Source organism: Orycteropus afer, unplaced genomic scaffold (assembly GCF_000298275.1).
Source record: "Orycteropus afer afer isolate SDZICR_OR568_19922 unplaced genomic scaffold, OryAfe1.0 scaffold00213, whole genome shotgun sequence".
Lineage (NCBI taxonomy): Eukaryota > Metazoa > Chordata > Mammalia > Tubulidentata > Orycteropodidae > Orycteropus > Orycteropus afer.
In genome coordinates, this window is record NW_006921800.1 from 2406798 (window position 1) to 2426019 (window position 19222).

A 19222-nucleotide genomic window follows, 5' to 3' on the forward strand; every position below is an offset into this window, starting at 1 on the left:
GGATGTCATGCTTGGTGGGGTGGAGGGTCGACGAAAGAGGGGGAGGCCTTCAACGAGATGGATTGACACGGTGGCTGCCATGATGGGCTCAAGTATAGCAGGGATTGTGGGGCTGGCGTGGGATCGGGCAGTGTTTCGTTCTACTGTGCATGGGGTTGCTATGAGTCGGAAATGACTCAACGGCACTTAACAACAACAACAACATCCATATTGTTAAGGTTGTCTCTACTCTGAAGAGTCAGCTCTTCCCCAGTCAAATTTTGAATGCCTTCTGACCTGATGGGGTCATCTTCCAGCACCGTGTCGGACAATGTTTCAAGGCTATTCATAAGGTTTTCCAGTCTTCTGAGTCTGTCTAAGCCGAGAAGCTCTGCTGAAATCTCTCCACCATGGGTAATTGTGCTGACGTTTTGTTACATGGTTCCATAGCCTCCAGCCTCACAGCAACATGTAAGCTACCACAGGACAACAAACAAGTTCATCTCTTTTAGTTGTTCCTAACCCCTCTGCACCTGCCTACCTTAGTTTAGGCCCCCACCTTAATATAGAGCCCCACCCAAGGAAAAGCATCCTCCAAGCTCTGGGGCTGCCAACCTCAGGCCCCTGCCTTAATATAGAGCCACACCCAAGGAAAAAGCAGTCTCCGAGCCTCGGGCCCAGGTACCTCAGTCTCCAAGTAGTCTGGGGCTTGGAGGCTGCTTTTTCCTTGGGCATGACTCTATAGTAAGGCCAGAATCTGAGGTGTATACCTGGAACTACTTACAGAACATACAAATACACTTAGAGAAATTTGCCAGTACATACAAATACACTTAGAGATAGTTGCCAGCCCTATACATGGTCATGGGAACACTCCCCCCTACATAGACATACCTGTCGTTCTGCCTGTCCACTCATTTATCAACTTTATATATTAATGTTTGCTATCACTGACAACAGTACTGTATGTGCACAAAGGTAGTGATCTTTGTTGTTTGTACCTCTCATGCACAATCTATGTCTTCCTCTTCCTCAGTGCCATCGTGTTGATCACTCGCGTTTGGTATATTTTCCTTCCCTTCACCCAAATCAATACTTGTCTCTACCTATCTAGCATTGTTCCCTCCCCTCCACTCCCACCCTTGGTAGCCAACAAAGAAAATTTCCTTCCACGTAGAAACCTTTCCTTGACTTCTACAATAACGGACTAATACAATATTTGTCCTTCTGTGACTGAGTTATTTCACTCAGCATAATGTCCTTCAAGTTCATCCACATTATGTGGTGTTTTGCAGATTCTACATTATTCTTTAAGGTTGCATAGTATTCCATTGTCTGTATGTACCATAGTTTGGTTATCCATGCCTCAGTTGATGGATACCTAGGTTGTTTCCATCTTTTGGCTTCTGTAAATAGTGCTGTAATGAAATGGGTGTGCATATGTCTGTTTTTGTCCTGGCTCTCAGTTCTTTAGAATATATACCTAGTAATGGAATTGCTAGGTATATACTAGTAATGGAATTGCTAGGAGGAGCTCTGGTAGCATAGTGCCTATGGCACTTGACTGCTAACCAGAAGGCTGGCGGTTCAAACCCACCAGCCACTCCTCAGAAGGAAGACTTGGCAATCTACTTCCGTAGTGATACTGCCTTGGCAACCCAAGGAGGGGTCGCTATGAGTCGGGGCCGACTCGACGGCACATAACAACAACAACATGACTGTGGAGTCAGCTGTCATTTCATTTCTGTTGAAGTCTGATTTATGTATTCTGCTGCTTTTTCATTGGGTCCATAGATATTTATTATGGTTGTATCTTCTTGTTCAATTGATCCTGTAATCATTATATAATGTCCTTCCTTGTCTCTTATTGTGGTTTTTCTCTTAAAGTCAACTTCATCAGAAATTAATATTGCCCCTCCTGCTCTTTTTTGGTTGCTATTTGCTTCATATATCTTTTTCCAACCTTTAATATTTAGTCTATTTTTGTCTTTATCTCTAAGGTGTGTCTCTTTTGGACAGCATATTGATGGGTTTTGTTTTCTTACCCAGTCTGCAACTCTCTTGTCCCTTGAGTGGTGTATTTAATCCATTGACATTCAGTGTAATTATTGACAAGTATGAATTTTGTTGCAGTCATTTTGTTATGTGTTTTTTCAAGGTATTCCTGGTTTCTTTGTTCCATATAATTTTCTGTGTTGAGCTTATTTTGTTTTGTGAGTCATGTTATCATTTCCTTTGTTGTTGTTGTATTAGTATTTGCTAAATATTTGTGCTTATCCTCTTTTTTATTGTGATGTGAAGGCTTATCATTTTTCTTCGAGATTACCCTGTGATTTATAATTTATCCCCAAGTTTAGAATAGTCTATTCTATCTTTTAACTCTCTTGACTTCCTCACTATTTAGAAGTTCTGTAACTACCATGTTTTTTCCATCTTTTTGGTTTGTAGTTGTCCTTATTTGCCAATTGATGTCTCTGGTTCCCTGTTTACAATCTTGTAAGCTTATTTTACTTTGGATACCTCCATAACTGGGTTGGTTTATGGGTTATGTCATCATGTGTGTTAATGTTTGGTGGTTGTTTGCTATTATTGCTTCTCTGTTTAAAGGACTGCCTTTAATATCTCTTGTGAGGTTGATTTGGTTTTAACAAATTCCGTTAATTTCTGCTTCTCTGAAAATCTAATTTCACCATCAAATTTCGTGACAGTTTTGCGCTGTATACAATTCTTGGTTGGAAACTTTTATCTTTCAGGGTTTTATATATACCATAGTAATATATCCTGAATGGATATATTCTCATCTTTCATCCTATCAGGGAAGTTCTCTTCCAACAAATCTTGGACAATTTCTCAGTGGTTTTCTTTTTCTCTTCCTGTTCTGGAATTCCAATTACACGTAAGTTATTCCTTTTGATGCTATCCCACATGAATCTTAGGCTTTCTTCATTTTGTTTTGATTTTTTTTCTGATTGATCCCTTTCTATCTGTAGATTTTGTATCATTTTAATTTTTCATTTATTTTGTCATTTTGTTCTTGTGTTTTCTTCCGAAATTGTTCTAGGGTTTTGTCTTTGTTATCCTTAATTTTGTCAGGTTTTTTTTTTTTTTTTTTCCTTGACCTGTCTCTCAGTCCATTGAAGGTACCTAAATATAATTCTTTTGAATTCCTTATCAGGGAGTTCCAATGCTACTTCTTCCTCAGGGATTTGTTCTAGGTCTGTATCCTGGTCCCTTGTTTCTACTGCTTTATCTTGCTTCTTTATGTGGACTGTGATGGTCTTTAGTTTCCAAGACATTGTGACTTTGTTGTATTTATATTTAATTGGTGATTGGATGTTGTAGTGATTCGCCCAAGATTTTTATTTTATTTTATTTTTGGTGTAAGGGATAGATACTGTGCTCCTCTATTCACTAGTTGGCAGCACTTATGCACTCACCAACTGTCTCCTGGGTGTGATAGAGAATGAAAGTGGCTGCACAGATCTCTGTTAACTGTGAAGAGCCGTTAAGGGTGAGTCAGGCTCTTATTGGTAGTCATGTGTCATTGGCCAATTGGTTCAATAGGAAGTGGTGGCTCTCACTCAGCAAGTGGAGCTGCACAGGTGATGCAGGTGTGGTTGGGTCATATGGGCATGGTTGATGTCTCCCACTCAGACAAAAACAGTAATTGAAAAACCATGAAAAAAATAAAAGCAAGAAGACAAAAAACACACCCTGCATAAACACAGGAACAATCGCCAAAAAGAGAAAAAAGAAAAGGCAATAAATGAGAGAAAATATTTAAAGAAATACTTTATAAAGCTAAAAGAAATATTAATAGAAAAACGGAAAATTAAAAACAAAAATCTGCAGTGTCTGGGGAGGGGAGAATAAGAAAAGAGGTAGAGTTGGAAAATAATGAAGGGAAAAATGCAAAAAGAAAAACAAGGAATGGGGAGAACCACAAGAAAGAAAAAAGTGGGAACCAGGAAAAGGGAAGAGACTAAAAGCCAAAAACTAGAACCTGGGAGAGGGAGAAGAAGGAATAATAATAAAAAGGATAAAAATAATAATTTTAATACAGATAAAAACAAACAGACTAAAAAAAGAAAAATCTGGCGGGATGGGGCAGGGCATCCAGGTGCCTTCAGAGCACACAGACAGGGATGGAATTCCTTTCAGCCCAGAAGGTGGTTGGGAGTGAGGTATGACTGCCCATCAGTTCACCAAGAGAGTATAGGATATAAGAGTAATCAGGGAAATATTGCACTTTCCATTCGTTCGTGTCTGGAATGTCCTTGTGGTCTCCAGCAAGTGGACCCTATTCTTAGGGCCCTGGAATCTGAGAGAATGCTGTTGGTTTAAATATCCAAAATGATTGAAATGCTTGTAAACATTCAAAATGGCTGTGCCCTCTGGACAGCCAGAAATCCATGGTTCAGCCTGTCTCCATCTTCACTGCTCCCTTTATTCACCAGCTACCAGTGCAGTCCTCTGTGCAGGCCCTGGGTATCAGGACCGAATTTTAGATTAATTCTTAGTTTCTAATGCCACTTGGAAATATCCAAGCTGTCCATGCTGTCAGGATCACCGACAGTTTGCAGTTCCATATGTCTCCTTTCTCGGTGTTTTCATTCAGGTTCTGCTACTAGTTGGAGTTTAGTCCACTTGTGTATCCTTCCTTTCAAAGCTCAGGGCTCCAGGATTATCTTCTGTATCTGTGTTAACTGGTTCCTTTTTTCTTTATTGAAGAGGATCTGTGTAGTTTGTCTGTTTATTCAGCCATCTTACCAACACTCCTCTGAAAAATTATTTTTTTGATGTGTTGTTGGAGTCTATTGTCTAGGATTTTGTTGAAGATTTTTGCATCTGTGTTCATGAGGGATATTGTCTGTAGTTTTCCTTTCTAGTGATGTCTTTGCCTGGTTTTGATATCAGTGTAATACTTGCTTCGTAAAATGAATTTGAGAGGATTACATCCTTATGTTCTGCAATAGTTTGAGTATGACTGGTGTCTGCTCTTCTCTGAATGATTGGTAGAGTTCTCTGGTGAAACCATCTGGGCAGAGAGTTTTATTTGTTGGTAATTTTTTAATGATCTGTTCAATTTCTTCTTTTATTATGGGTCTGTTCAAGTTTTCTATCTCATTCTGTGTTAGTTTTCATAAGTAGTGTCTTTCTAGCCATCAGTCCGTTTCTTTTAGGTTTTCAAGTTTGTTCTTGGTAGTATCCTGATACTCTTTTTATTTCTGTTGGTTCTGTTGTGACATCACCCCTTTCATTTCTTATTTATGTTATTTGCATCTTCTCCTTTTTTGTTAAGTTTACCAGTGGTTTGTCACTTTTATTAATCTTTTCAAAGAACCAACTTCTAGCCTTTATTTTTTTTTGTTGTCTATTTTCTGTTTCATTTATTTCTCCTCGAATCCTTGTTATTCCTTTTCTTCTGGTGACTGTAAGCTTTTTTTGCAGCTTTTTCTCATTGTTGGAGATGTTGTGTTAAGGTGTTGATTTTGACTTTTTTTTTTAATGAAGAAGTTGAATGTTTTATTAAACTGTTTCTTACTTTGCTGCAAGGCTGTTGCTTCATTGTATAAAAATAGCACCAGCAAAGACAGTATATATTATTGCAAAATTAAGAGAGAATCGTTCTTCAGCTTACATTGTACAAATAACAAAAACTTATCTCCACTCCCAGTCATTTCCAGTGGAAAAATCATTAGGTGTTCTGACCAAATCCAGGTATGAATGTCAACAGTAGTTACAATATTAAAGATATTAATTAATATTAATTGGCTTAAGATAACAGTGTTATCCTTGAATTACATAATGTTTGTAATTATTGTTACCACAGATAATTTCATGAATTCTGATTATTATAACTCGATCCTAACCTAATAATCGCAGGGTGTTGTGAAAAAGATGTTATATTGTGTTTATCTGCAGTCTTTAGAAAATTAAGGGGTACTGTCTTAGCAGCAAAAGTAATTTGTTTTCCATTGGTATTGCTAAAAGCTATTTTAATTCTCTCCACCACTAATTTAAGACAATATGCTGGAGTAGTGACCTCTGGTGGCGTAGTGCTTAAGGCATTTGACTGCTAACCAGAAGGCTGGCACTTCAAACCCACCAGCCACTCCTCTGAAGGAAGGTTGGGCAATCTACTTCTGTAGTGATACTGCCTCAGAAACCCAAGAAGGGGTTGCTATGAGTCAAAATTGACTCAACAGCAGTGAGTTTGTTTGTTTTGTTATTCTTGAATAAGTTCTTTCATACCAGTTTATTTAGGAGTTCTGTTTTCACTTCTCAATAGATTTTATGTATTTCCACTATGCTTTTTCATTCATCAGTTCATCAAGTTCTGATGGATTACTCAGTGTCATCTTGATCAGCCAACCATCTTCATAAGAAGATTTGTTAACAAGTCGTGGCTTTTCTGTAAGTGCTTTGTTAATTTACATTACTTCTCCAGATAAAGGAGAATAGAGTTAACTAGCACCTTTGACACTTTCCAGAGTACCAAACTTACCTTGTTTTTTCAATTTTGTCCCAACTTCAGGAAGACCACAATAAACAACAGCTCCCAAAGCTTCCTGTGCAACACTTCTGATTCCCGCTGTTACAATACTGTTGTCTGCTCTTACCCACTCATGTTTGTCTGTGAATTTACACACCAAGAGCAGAGCGTGGCCGGTGTGCAGAATCTGCACAGAGCCTGGCCCAGGCCTCCAGAGCCGCGGCAAGCACGGCGCTGAGAGTGCACACCAGCTGCAGGCCACAGCCCTTAAGCTCCACACCGCTTACAGTGACATGTTCACAGGGTGCAGAGGCTCACTGCACAGGACTTTGGCTCTCAGTGGTGGGGCAGGGAGGCCGCAGACCAGAGTGAGCTGGCTGGGTCTTTCTTCTTTTTTGATGTGTGCCTCTATTGCTATAAATTGCTCTTTGATCACGGCTTTTTCTGTGTCCCAAAGATTTTCATATATTGTTTTTATTCTCGTTTGAGGCAAAGAATTTTTTAATTTCATGTTTTATTTCTTTATCATCCAGTCATTTTTGAGGAGGGTGGTATTCAGTCCATGTGTTTGCTCTTTTTCTGTTGGTCTTCCTATTGTTGATTTCTAATTTTTAGCATTGTGATAAGAGAAGATGCTTTGCAGTATCTCAGATGTTTTTAAATTTATTGAGGCTTGCTTTGTGGCCTAACTTATATTGATCCTGAAGAATGTTCCATGTGTGCTGGAAAAAAATGTATGTTTTGCCGTTGTTGAGTGAAGTGTTCTCTAGATATTTTGTAAGGTCAAGTTGGTAAATCGTGTTTAGTTCTTCTGTACCTTTGTTGAGTTTCCAGTTTTTCTGTTTTGAAAGTGGGGTGTTAAAATCTCCTACTATTACTGAGGAGTTATCTGTTTGTCTTTTCAGTTCTGTTAAAGTCTGCTTTATATATTTTGGGGCTCTTTCTTTGGGTGTGTAGATATTTATTATGGTTATGTCTCTTGTTGAAGTGATCCTTTAATCATTATATAATGTCCTTTCTTGTCTCTTACGGTGGTTTTTGTCTTAAAATCTGTCTTATCAGAAATTAGCATTGCCACTCCTGCTCTCTTTTGGTTGCCATTTGCTTACTGTATCTTTTTCTGACCTTTGATTTGTCTTTGTGTCTAAGGTGAATCTCTTGTGGACAAAGTATTGATGGGTCATGTTTTCTTATCCAGTCTGCAACTCTCCGTCTCTTGAGTGGTGCATTTAATCCATTTACGTTCAGTGTAATTATTGACGAGTATAAATATATTGATGTCATTTTGTTGTGTTCTTTTGTGGTGTTGCTGATTTCCTTATTCCATATAATTTTCTTTGCTGTGCTCATTTTGTTTATAAGTCATGTTATCATCTCCTTCATTACTATTGTTTTAGTATTTGCTAATTATTTGCTTTTCCTCTTTTTTATTTTGATGCCAAGGATTAGTATTTTTCTTTGCAGTTGCCCTGTAATTTATAATTTTTTTCTCACGTTTAGAATAGTCTGTTCTACCTCTCAATTGCCTTGACTTTCTCACCATTTAGAAGTTCTGTAACTACACTATTCCCTCTTTTTGGTTTGTAGCTGTCCTAATTTACCAATTGATGTCTCTGGTTCCCTGTTCATAGTCTTGTAAGGTTCTTTTACTTTGGATACTTCTATAACTGGGTTGGTTTCTGGGTTATGTCCTCATGTGTGTTGTTTACTATTGGTTCTCTGTCCAAAGGATTGCTTTTAGTATCTTTTGTAAACTTCATCTGGTTTTAACAAACTCCCTTATTTTCTGTTTATCTGGAAATTTTTTAATGTCACTCTCATATTTGATAGACACTTTTGCTGGGTATATTATTCTTGGTTGGAAATTCTTTTCTTTCAGGCTTTTGTATATATGTTATCCCGTTGCCTTCTCACCTGCATTGTTTCTGCTGAGAAATCAGAGCTTGTTAGTCTTATTGGTTGCCCTTTTTAGGTAATTTTTCATTTTTCCTGTGCTGCTTTCAGGATTCTTTCTTTGTCTTTGGTTTTGGTAAGTTGATGATACTATGTCTTGGTGATTTTCTTTTGGCGTCTATCCTGTTTGGGGTTTGTTGGACTTCCTGAATGGATATATTCTCATTTTTCATCATATTAGGGAAATTGTCTTCCAACAAATTTTGACAATTTTCTCTGTGGTTTTATCTATCTTTCCCTGTTCTGGAATTCCAGTTGCACATAGCCTAATCCTCTTGATGGTATCCCACATGAATCTTAGGCTTCCTTGGTTATGTTTTGATCTTTGTCTGATTGATCCCTTAACAAAATAGTGTTGAGATATTTGTCTTCAGTCTCATTAATTCTGTCTTCCACTGATTCACTTCTACTCCTTTGCCTAGCCAATGTGTCATCTGTTTCTGAAATCTTCGTATTAATCTTCTGGATTTCTGTTTATTGTTTTTGTATCGTTTCTAATTTTTCATTTTGTCAGTTTGTTCTTGTATTGTTTTCCTAAATTGTTCTAGAGTAGCAAGTAAGTTTGTTTAAAAATCAGTTTTAATCCTGACTTTTTTTTTTCCTCTCCTTTTTTTTTTTTTTATAAATTGTGATTTGGGTGAAAGTTTACAGAACAAATTGGTTCCATTCAACAATACATACGCATTCTGTTTTGTGACATTTACTGCAGTCTCCACACTGTAACAGCATTCTTCCCACTTCCTCCCTACCTCTACCCCTGCCTTTGTTCTTCCTTCCCATTCCCTTCCAACATCCCAGCTCCATCCCTGGGCAAATGCTGTCTCCTTGATCTCATATAGGAGCTTGGTAACATAGTGCCTAAGGCATGTGACTGCTAACCAGAAGGCTGGCAGTTCAAACCCACCAGCTACTGCTCGGAAGGAAGGTTGGGCAATCTACTTGCATAGAGATACCGCCTCAGAAACCCAAGGAGGGGTTGCTATGAATTGGGTTCAGCTTGACGGCAATGAGTTTGGTTTTGGTTTTGATTTCATATGCTTGACTGTTATAATGAGTACATAGCCTCCTGACATTACTGTTTGTTCACCGTATAGGTTTGTTTGTCATTTGGCTGCCAGTTGACTTACAGGATTAAGTTCATTTCCTAGCTTGAAGCTTGTCTAAGGCCCATAGTGTTGGGGGCTGGTTCCTCCAGTCTTCATCAGTCCAGTAAGCCTGGACCTTTTTATGATTTTGAGTTGTGTTCCATATTTTCCCACACTGTCCAGGACCTCTTAGTGTGATCCCTTTTAGAGCAGTCAGCAGTAGTAGCCTGACACCAAGTTCTTCTGGTCTAAGGGTCCTGAAGTCAGGGGTCATATGTTCCATTATTCTTTTGAACTAATTGTTTCCTGTGGCTTCGATTTTCTTCACTCTTCTTTGCTCTAATGGGGAAAGACCAGTATCTGTATTTTTAGATGGCTGCTCACAGGCTTTTAAGGCCCCAGTCACTAGTCATGAAAGTAGAATAAACAACATTGTATTTTTGGACTATGTTATGAAAATTATTGTGTCTCAGTGTCCCCTAAGACTTTGGTCCTGAGCCTCCATACTCAGTGACTCATTGCCTCAAGATGACTGAGATGCTTTTATAACTTTGTACCTTGTATGTTCTACCACATTCATGGATCTATTTGCAGCACATAAAAACATATAGGTGGAGATGGCCTCTGTCAAGCCTGTATATATTTGCGAGTGTAGAACCATTTGCCTTCCCCTCCCTTTTCAGCTTGTATATTTATGCATCCACTCCTGAATTGTTAGTACTATTATTGAAGGATTGTGTATATAGTAATGTTCACTTTTACTGCTTTTAATTTTTGTGCTCCTCCAAGAATGTAACTTGTTAATCAAAGATCATCTATCTATAATGTATTTTTCTTTTTAACCCCAAAAAAAGTCAGTTTTAATCAAAATTCAATATTAGTTTTAAAAATTTACTTTACATCTCCCCTGCCCCCAACAATTTACTTCAAGTGGATTCAGTTTGCAACTTCATTTACTCAGTACTTTAAAAAGAGAAAGGCACTCTGGTGGCACAGTGGTTAAAGCATTCGGCTGCTAACTGAAGGTCAGCAGTTCGAACCCTCCATCTGTTCCATGGGATAAAGATGAGGTAATCTATGGGCAGTTCTACTTTGTCCTACAGGGTGCTTGGAGTCAGAATCACTTCATTGGCGGTTGGCTTGGGTTTTTTGGTTTTAAAAAGAGAGAAGCAGTAAATGTTTGTAAGTGGCAAATATGGTTCTATGTGGGCAAAGCAATCCTACAGTTTCAGTTAGACACCATATGGTGCTTTAGACATTATCTTTAATGTTCTCTTAACTTGCCAAGGGAGAAGAACATGAACAATTGGCAATCTGTTGACAATCATAATCAATAGATTATTAGTTGAGCATTTGATACTTAAATTTGGAGATGGCATATACTTTCAATTGCAATTAAGATAAATGTGAGATAATATTGATACCTTCCACACTGCCCCATTTTTTTATTTTTGCTTGAGTTACTCCACCACACCACGCTATGCTTTAAAAGATCACAGTTACATATACCTAAATAATTTGGGGAGCTCTGGTAGCGTAATGCCTAAGGCACTTGACTGCTAACCAGAAGGCTGGCAGTTCAAACCCACCAGCCACTCCTCGGAAGGAAGGTTGGGCAGTCTACTTCTGTAGTGATACTGCCTCAGAAACCCAAGGAGGGGTCGCTGTGAGTCGGGTCTGACTTAACGGCACATAGCAACAACAACAACAACAAATAATATGAAAGCTGTCTTGAGGGTGTTGAAGCCCTTGTTTCTAATTGTTGTCGAGTTGGTTTTAACTCACAGAAACCCTCTATAAAACAAAACAAAACACTGCACTGTCCCATGCCATCCTCAGAATCTTTACCACACTTGAGCCCATCATTGCAACCACTGTGTCAAACCATCTTGTTGAGGGTCTTCCCCTTTTTCGCTGACTCTCTACTTTGCCTAGCATGATAATCTTTCTCCAGGGACTGATCCCTTCTGACAACTTGACTAAAATCTGAGAGACAAAGTCAGGCCATTCTTTCTTCCTCTGGGGCATATTTGCTTATTTATTTAGCAATCCATAGTACATTCAGTATTCTTTGCCACCTCTACAATTCAAATGCATCAGTTCTTCTGTGATCGTCTTTAGTCATCATCCAGCTCTTGGATGCACATGAGGCTATTGAAAATACCATGTCTTGCTCAGGTACACCTTAGTCTGTAAAATGACATCTTTTCTCTTTAATACTTTAAAGAGATCTTTTGCAACAAATTTTCCCAATGTAATATGTTGTTTGATTTCTTGATTGCTGCTTCCATGGGTGTTCATTGTGGATTCAAGGAAAAGGAAATCCTTGACAACTTCAGTGTTTTCTTCATTTATCATGATCTTACTCATTGGTCCGTTTGCAAGGATTTTTGTTTTATTTTGAGGTGTAATATATACTGAATACTGCAGTCTTTGATCTTCATCGGTAAGTGCTTCAAGTGTTCTTCACTTTTAGCAAGTAATGTTGTGTCATCTGAATGTCTCAGATTCTTAATGAGTCTTTCTCCAATCCTGATACTACATTCTTCCTCATCATCCAGTTTATTGGATTATTTTCTCAGCATGCACATTGAATAAGTATAGTGATAGGATACAACTCTGACACACACCTTTCTTAATTTTAAACTATGTATTATCCCCTTAAGAGCTCTGGTAGCTTAGTGCCTAAGGCACTTGACTGCTAACCAGAAGGCTGGCGGTTCAAACCCTCCAGCCACTCCTCGGAAAGAAGATGGGGCAATCTACTTCCGTAGTGATACTGCCTCGGAAACCCAAGGAGGGGTCGCTATGAGTCGGGTCCGACTCCATGGCACATAACAACAACAACATTATCCCCTTATTGTATTCTAACAACTGCTTCTTTGTCAGTGTACAAGTTCCTTATGAGCACAATTAAGTGTTCTGGAATTCTCATTCTTCACAATGTAATCCGTAATTTATTATCATCCATGTAGTTAAATGTCTTTGCGTAGTCAATAAGGCACAGGTAAACATCTTTCTGGTATTTTCTGCTTTCAGCCAAGATCCACGTGACATCAGTATTGATAACCCTCATTCCACATCCTCTTCTGAATTTGGCTTGAATTTCTGGCAGTTCTCTGTATTACTGCAACGATTTCTGAATTATTTTCAGCAAAATTTTACTTGCATGTGATATTAATGATATGGTTCAATAATTTCCACATTCTTTTGAATCAGCGTTCTTTGAAGTGGGCACAAATATAGATCTTCAGTCAGTTGGCCAGGTACCTGCCTTCCAAATTTCTTGACATGAACAAGTGAACAAGCTGGTGCTGCATCTGTTTGTTGAAACATCTCCATGTCAATTTCTGGAATGTAAGACATTTGCTAACCAGGTTGGTGGTTCAAACACACCAGCCACTCTGCAGAAGCAAGACTGAACAATCTATTTCCATAAACATTTACCACCTCGGAAACCCAATGGGGGGGTCGCTATAAGTTGAAGTGGAGTTGACGGCAGTGGGTTTTTTTGGTTTTGCTTTTTGCCAGTGCCTTCGGTGCAGCTTGGACTTCTTCCTTCAGTAGCATTGGTTCTTGATCATATGCTACCTCCTGAAATGGTTGAACATTGACCAATACTTTTTGGTATGGTGACATCTTCTTCTGATGCTCCCTTTATCAGTCAGTGTTTTGCTCATAAAATCCTTCAGTACCTCAATGCAAGGCTTGACTTTTTCTTCAATTATTTCAGCTTGAGAAATGCCAAGCATGTTCTTTCTCTTTGATTTTCCAATTCCAGGTCTTTGTTTCATTATAATACTTTACTTTGTCTTCTCGAGTTGCCCTTTGAAATCTTCTGTTCAACTCTTTTACTTCATCATTTATTCCATTTGCTTTAGTGACTCTGTTCAAAAGCAAATTTCAGAGTCTCTTCTGACATCCATTTTGGTCTTTTCTTCCTTTCCTGTCTTTTTAATGACTTTTGCTTTCTTCATGGATGATATCTTTGATGTCATCCCACAATTCCTCTGGGTTTTGGTCATTGGTGTTCAGTGCATCAAATCTATTCTTTAGATGTCTCTAAATTCAGGAGAGATATAATCAAGGTCATATTTTGGCTCTTGTGGACTTGTTTTAATTGTCTTCAGTTTCAACTTGAACTTCAGTATGAGCAGTTCATAGTCTGTTCCACAGTCAGCCCCTGGCCTTGTTTTGGTTGACAATATTGAGTTTCTCCATCACCTCTTGCCACAGATGATTCCTGTGTACTCCATCTGGTGAAGTCCACATATATAGCTGCTGTTTGTGTTGTTGAAAAAGGGTATTTTCAATGAATAAGTTGTTTGTCTCGCAAAATTCCATCATGTGATCTCCAATGTTACTTCTATCATGAAAGCCATATTTTCCTACAACCAGTGTTTCTTCTTTGTTTCCAACTTTTGCATTCCAGTCACCAGTGATAGTTAACACATCTTGATTTCATGTTCATTCAATTTCAGACTGAAGAAGTTGGTAAATCTTCAATTTCCTCATCTTTGACTTTGGTGGTTGGTGCATAAATTTGAATAATAGCAGTATTAATTGGTCTTCCTCGTCGTTGTTGTTGTTGTTCTTATGTGCCGTCGAGTCGGCCCCGACTCATAGCGAGTCCTCCTTGGGTTTCCGAGGCAGTATCACTACAGAAGTAGGATTGCCCAACCTTCCTTCCAAGGAGTGGCTGGTGGGTTTGAACCGCCAGCCGTCTGGTTAGCAGGCAAGTGTCTTAGCCACTATGCTACCAGAGCTCCCGGTCTTCCTCGTAGGTGTATGGATATTTCCCATCAGTGACAGCATTGTACTTCAGGATAGCTCTTGATATATTCTTTGTGATGATGAATGCCATGCTATTCCTTTTTGCCAGAGGGCAAGGAGGCTGAATCTTCTGACCTCCTCTGACCCCACAAGAGGAAGACAGAATCACCATCAATAGCCCAAGGCAAGGCCAGACATGCCACCTCCCTCCAGCCCTTTCACCAACCCTGACACCAGCCATTCCTCCTGCAGCACCCACCACCTCTCTGCTGGGCTCAATAATTCGCTGCAGTGGCCACACACAACTCACAGATTATGGGGTTTATTAGTGAAGCACAGACTACAAGTCAAGTTCAGAAATGCACTCATTCTCTCGCACATCTCACTTAGCAGCCAACAGTCTCTCTCTCAGCAGCATGTATCTCACATCTCTCAGCACGTACATGTGTCTCAGGATCACGCTTCTCTCAGCAGCACATCTTTCTCAGCCACCAATCAGAGAGACTCCTTCTGCTTCTAGGAGGGCTCCTTTTGAGCCTGGCAGAGTGACCAAACTAATTAATCTCAACATCAGAATTCTGTACACCTGAGAGAGAACTTCCTAGAAGATTGCTTCTTGTCACTCTGAACAGAAATACCCCAGGTGGATAACTTTAACAATCAGGAGCTATTCAGTTGCTCATGGCAAATTCCACCATGGAGTTTATAGAGACTTACGGCTAGAAAAGCCATACCAGGTAATTTAGTATACTGTACTTTTCAATTTGTCATTTCCAGCATAGTAGATCATATGATTGTCTGATTCAAAATAGCCAAAACTAGTCCATTTCAGCTCACTAATGCCTAGGATATTGATCTTTACGTGCTCCATTTCATTTTTGAAAAGCATCATTTTGTGAAGCATTATTTTTTAATATTCTCTGACAAACTTTTCTGCTGGTACCAGTTACCAATAATTCTTCTTCTTCATTCTTCTTGATTCTTCTTAATGTTAGTCCTTATAATCTTAGGGCACATATGATAAGTAGAACCTTGTGGATCTTTAAAGTACTGTGGAACGCCTATCAGCTATTTTATGTATTTCAAAAAGTCTATTGGAAAAAATATATTTTCCTATAATATGACCATGTTGGCCAAAATGACAGGTTGGGCGCCCCCCCTTTGGGTTAAAAATAGTATTAACATTTAATCACACTGATAATATAATTCCCCAAGATAAACTACATGACTTGTCCCTGTGCACTTTCACTTTATTTTTCACATTATACTGATAGGAACTCTTTTGAAATCCCTCTCTGAATTATAAACTAGCAATCATTCAACAAACAGTGGTCTTCTTACTATTCTTGAAAACTCCAAACTTGTTCTTATATTCGGCGCTTTTCTACATTTGCTATATTTTCTATATTTGCTGTTTTTTCTGGAATCCTCTTCCCCAGAAATTCAAATGGCTTGATCATTCCTTTCAGGTCTCAGCTTCTATAACACCTTCTTCTCTACCTCCTAACCTGTTTTTATCATAGCACACTACTCCCTTATATTTTTGTGTTTGTTTACTGAAAATTTAACATAAACCAAACCCAACTCACTGCTATCAGGTCAATTCCAAGTCATAGCAACTCTCTGTAGGACAGTAGAACTGCCCCATTGAGTTTCCAAGGCTTGTAAATCTGTACGGAAACAAAGTGTTTCATCTTTCTCCTGTGGAGCTGTTGGTGGTTCCAAACACCGATGTTTTGCTGATGCTTTAATCACTGCACTTACCAGAGCTCCTGAAAGTTTGCAATACTAGACCTAAAATTTGATGAGGTCAGGAACCTTTTTACAGTTGTATATCTAGCAGCTTGGAAAATCTCTGGAGAATGTTGTTTTTGCCTATGATTCTGACTCAGAGACCCTACAGTTCTACAGGGTAGAACTGCCCCTTGGGGTTTACAAGGCTGCAGTTTTTATGGAAGCAGACTAACATGTCCTTTTGCGAGGAAGTGGTTGATGGGTTTTAACCTTTTACCTTTTAGTTGGCAGCCAAGTGCTTAACCACTGCACCACCAGGGCTTTTTCCCTGGAGCATAGTCAGTCCATAATATCTTAAGGAATTTATGGGTTTTTTGAGAGTGATTCTTCTAAAATAGAAGATAAAATAAGACAGGCATGATTCCTTCCCTAGTGTTATTTGTCTTTTTTTTTTTTTTTTTAATCACTGAGTATCACATACTGATTGGCCAAACCAAAATACCAAAGTCACTGCTATCAAGTTGATTATGATTCTTGGGACCCCGATTGTGTCAGATTAGAGCTGTGTTCCATAGGGTTTTCAGTTGCTGATTATTCAGTTCAAGAATTTAACTCTTGGAAGGCACTTCTAGGTGGACTTGATTAGCATACAAGCTGGTTAACTATTTCCACCACTCAGGGACTCCCCAGATGGATCCTTGTAGGCACTCCTAATAAATATTGAACTGTTAAGAATCTGTGATTGTCAGGTAAAGATATCTGATTTTGAAGTGATAAATTATTTAACATTCTTTTACATTCACAGATACAGCATTATAACTGGTAAGCAGCTACTTGTAATTAATAATTTTGCTGAGGCTCACATTCAGTCAAGTATAGGAACCAACAGAAGTCAATTAATAAATTGTTGTTGTTAGTTGCCATTGAGTCTTATGGAGATCCTGTGTATACAGAGAACTCCATAGATTTCCATGGCTGTGACTTTTTGGAAGCAGATCTCCAGTCTTGTCTTCTGAGCTACCTTTGGGTGGGTTTGAACTGCCAACCTTTGAGCCAGTAGTTAACTGTGTGTACCACCTAGCCTGGTAGCATAGGAGCTCTGGTAGCATAGTGGCTAAAGCACTTGACTGCTAACCAGAAGAAGGCTGGCGGTTCAACCCCACCAGCCACTCCTCGGAAGGAAGGTTGGGCAATCCTACTTCCGTAGTAGTGATACTGCCTCGGAAACCCAAGGAGGGGTCGCTATGAGTCGGGGCCGACTCGAGGGCACATAACAACAACAACAACAACAACCACCTAGCCAGTTGGCTCCACACCCAAATCTCAATAACCATGTACCTTAATCTTTCAGGAATTATACTCTTGGTATTCACATATCACAGATACTGTATAAGGCCTCAGGTTTTAGCCTCCAAAATATACAAGGTCAAGTAAATTATTAAACAAGTATTTTGGAGTAAATGACTGCTATTAAGGCCGATTTGTGCAGTGTGTTCAGTACGTTTATTGGGCATTGTGTGACATTGTGCTAGGTCTGAACTGACCCAGATAGCTCATGGTTTTGTGAGGGATACATGTCACTGTGTTGTTGTCGTGTTGTTATGTGCCATCGAGTCGGCCTCGACTCATAGCGACCCCTCCTTGGGTTTCCAAGGCAGTACCACTAGGCTGGCGGTTCAAACCCACCAGCCACTCCTCGGAAGGAAGGTTGGGCAATCCTACTTCTGTAGTGATACTGCCACGGAAACCCAAGGAGGGGTCACTATGAGTCGGGGCCGACTCGACGGCACATAACACCATCACCACCACCACCATGGAAGTAGATTGCCCCATCTTCCTTCCGAGGAGTGGCTGGTGGGGTTGAACTGCCAGCCTTGTGGTTAGCAGTCAAGTGCCTTAGACACTACGCTACCAGAGCTCCCACATGTCACTGTAACAAAATATATGTATGGATTCCCTGTTACCTAGCAGAGAAGAAGCCCTGCCTCTACATGGTGGCATGTACTCTACCTGGAAATGGTAACAGTAAGGGAAAGCTCCACAGAGGATATCAGTTGGATAAAATGAGGAAGGACTTTTGCAACTTGTATGTACAATGAAATAAAAGATTTTTATGTTGAAGAACTGCAAATGGGTAACTATGAAGGTGTGGGAATACTTCATTCAGATGAAATTAAAAATGTAGGCCCGCATTTATTTTTTATAGTCAAAACTTTCAAAATTATTTTAAGCAATAGTATGCATGTGAAGAACTCTTTCTTTAGAAAGTTCAAGTTGTTTACTTTTACTTAAAATAAAAAACATGGCAGGGAGGTCATTTTCAACCCAGCAACCCTATAGGACAGAGTAGAATTGCTCTATGATGGTTTCCAAGGCTGTGAATCTCTATGAAAGCAGAGTGCCACATTTTTCCCCCTCAGAGCGGCTGGTTGGTCCACTGACATTTTGGTTAGCAGCCATGTGCTTAACTGCTGGGCCACCAGTGGTACGGTAACATGTGCTTTTTAAATGTCAGCTATTGTGAAATAAAATTAACTTACAAATATATCTTTATGAAGGTTTTAGTGAGAAACAAATTGATTACTAATAATGTTACTAAAAAAAATCTACGTAAGGAGCTTTGGTAGCGTAGTGCCTAGGCACTGACTGCTAACCAGAAGCCTGGCAGTTCAAACCCACCACCTATTCCTCGGAGGAAGGTTGGGCAATCTTATTTCCATAGTGATACTGCCCCAGAAACCCAAGGAGGGGTCTCTGTGAGTCGGATCTGACTGGCGGGCAGTGAGAGTTAAAATCTATTAAAAAGGAAACAAAAAAAAGGGAGGTGACAATGACGCCTTTCACCAGGCCATGGTGGCGCTTGCAATTAATTCTGTGGCTGCACGCGAGGCTACTGGGCCTGCGCGGGGCGGGGTCAGCGGTGACGCGCCTGTGCGCCGCAAGGCATTGTGGGGAGTTCGGGTCCGCTGGAGAAGTGGTTGTAGGTTAGGTGGGGTGGCCGTTTGTTTTCTCGCCATCTCGAACTCCCGCGCTCTCTTCCCTCCCCCCAGCGAGTGGCGGGGCGGAGAAACGGTGGTGGCGGCAGCAGCAGTGACCAACAGCGGACACTTTCCTCTCACGAATCGGTTCCTCTTCCCTCTCCCTCTCACTGTTTGTTGTGTGTTTGATGTGTTAAAGCAGGAGCGAGAACGTGAGCAGCGCC

General features: G+C 39.7%; 1 pseudogene; it reads right to left on the minus strand.

The window, feature by feature from the left end:
* Positions 1-6257: 6257 nt before the first annotated feature.
* Positions 6258-6770, minus strand: LOC103203334 (annotated as a pseudogene).
* Between the last annotated feature and the right edge of the window lie 12452 nt (positions 6771-19222).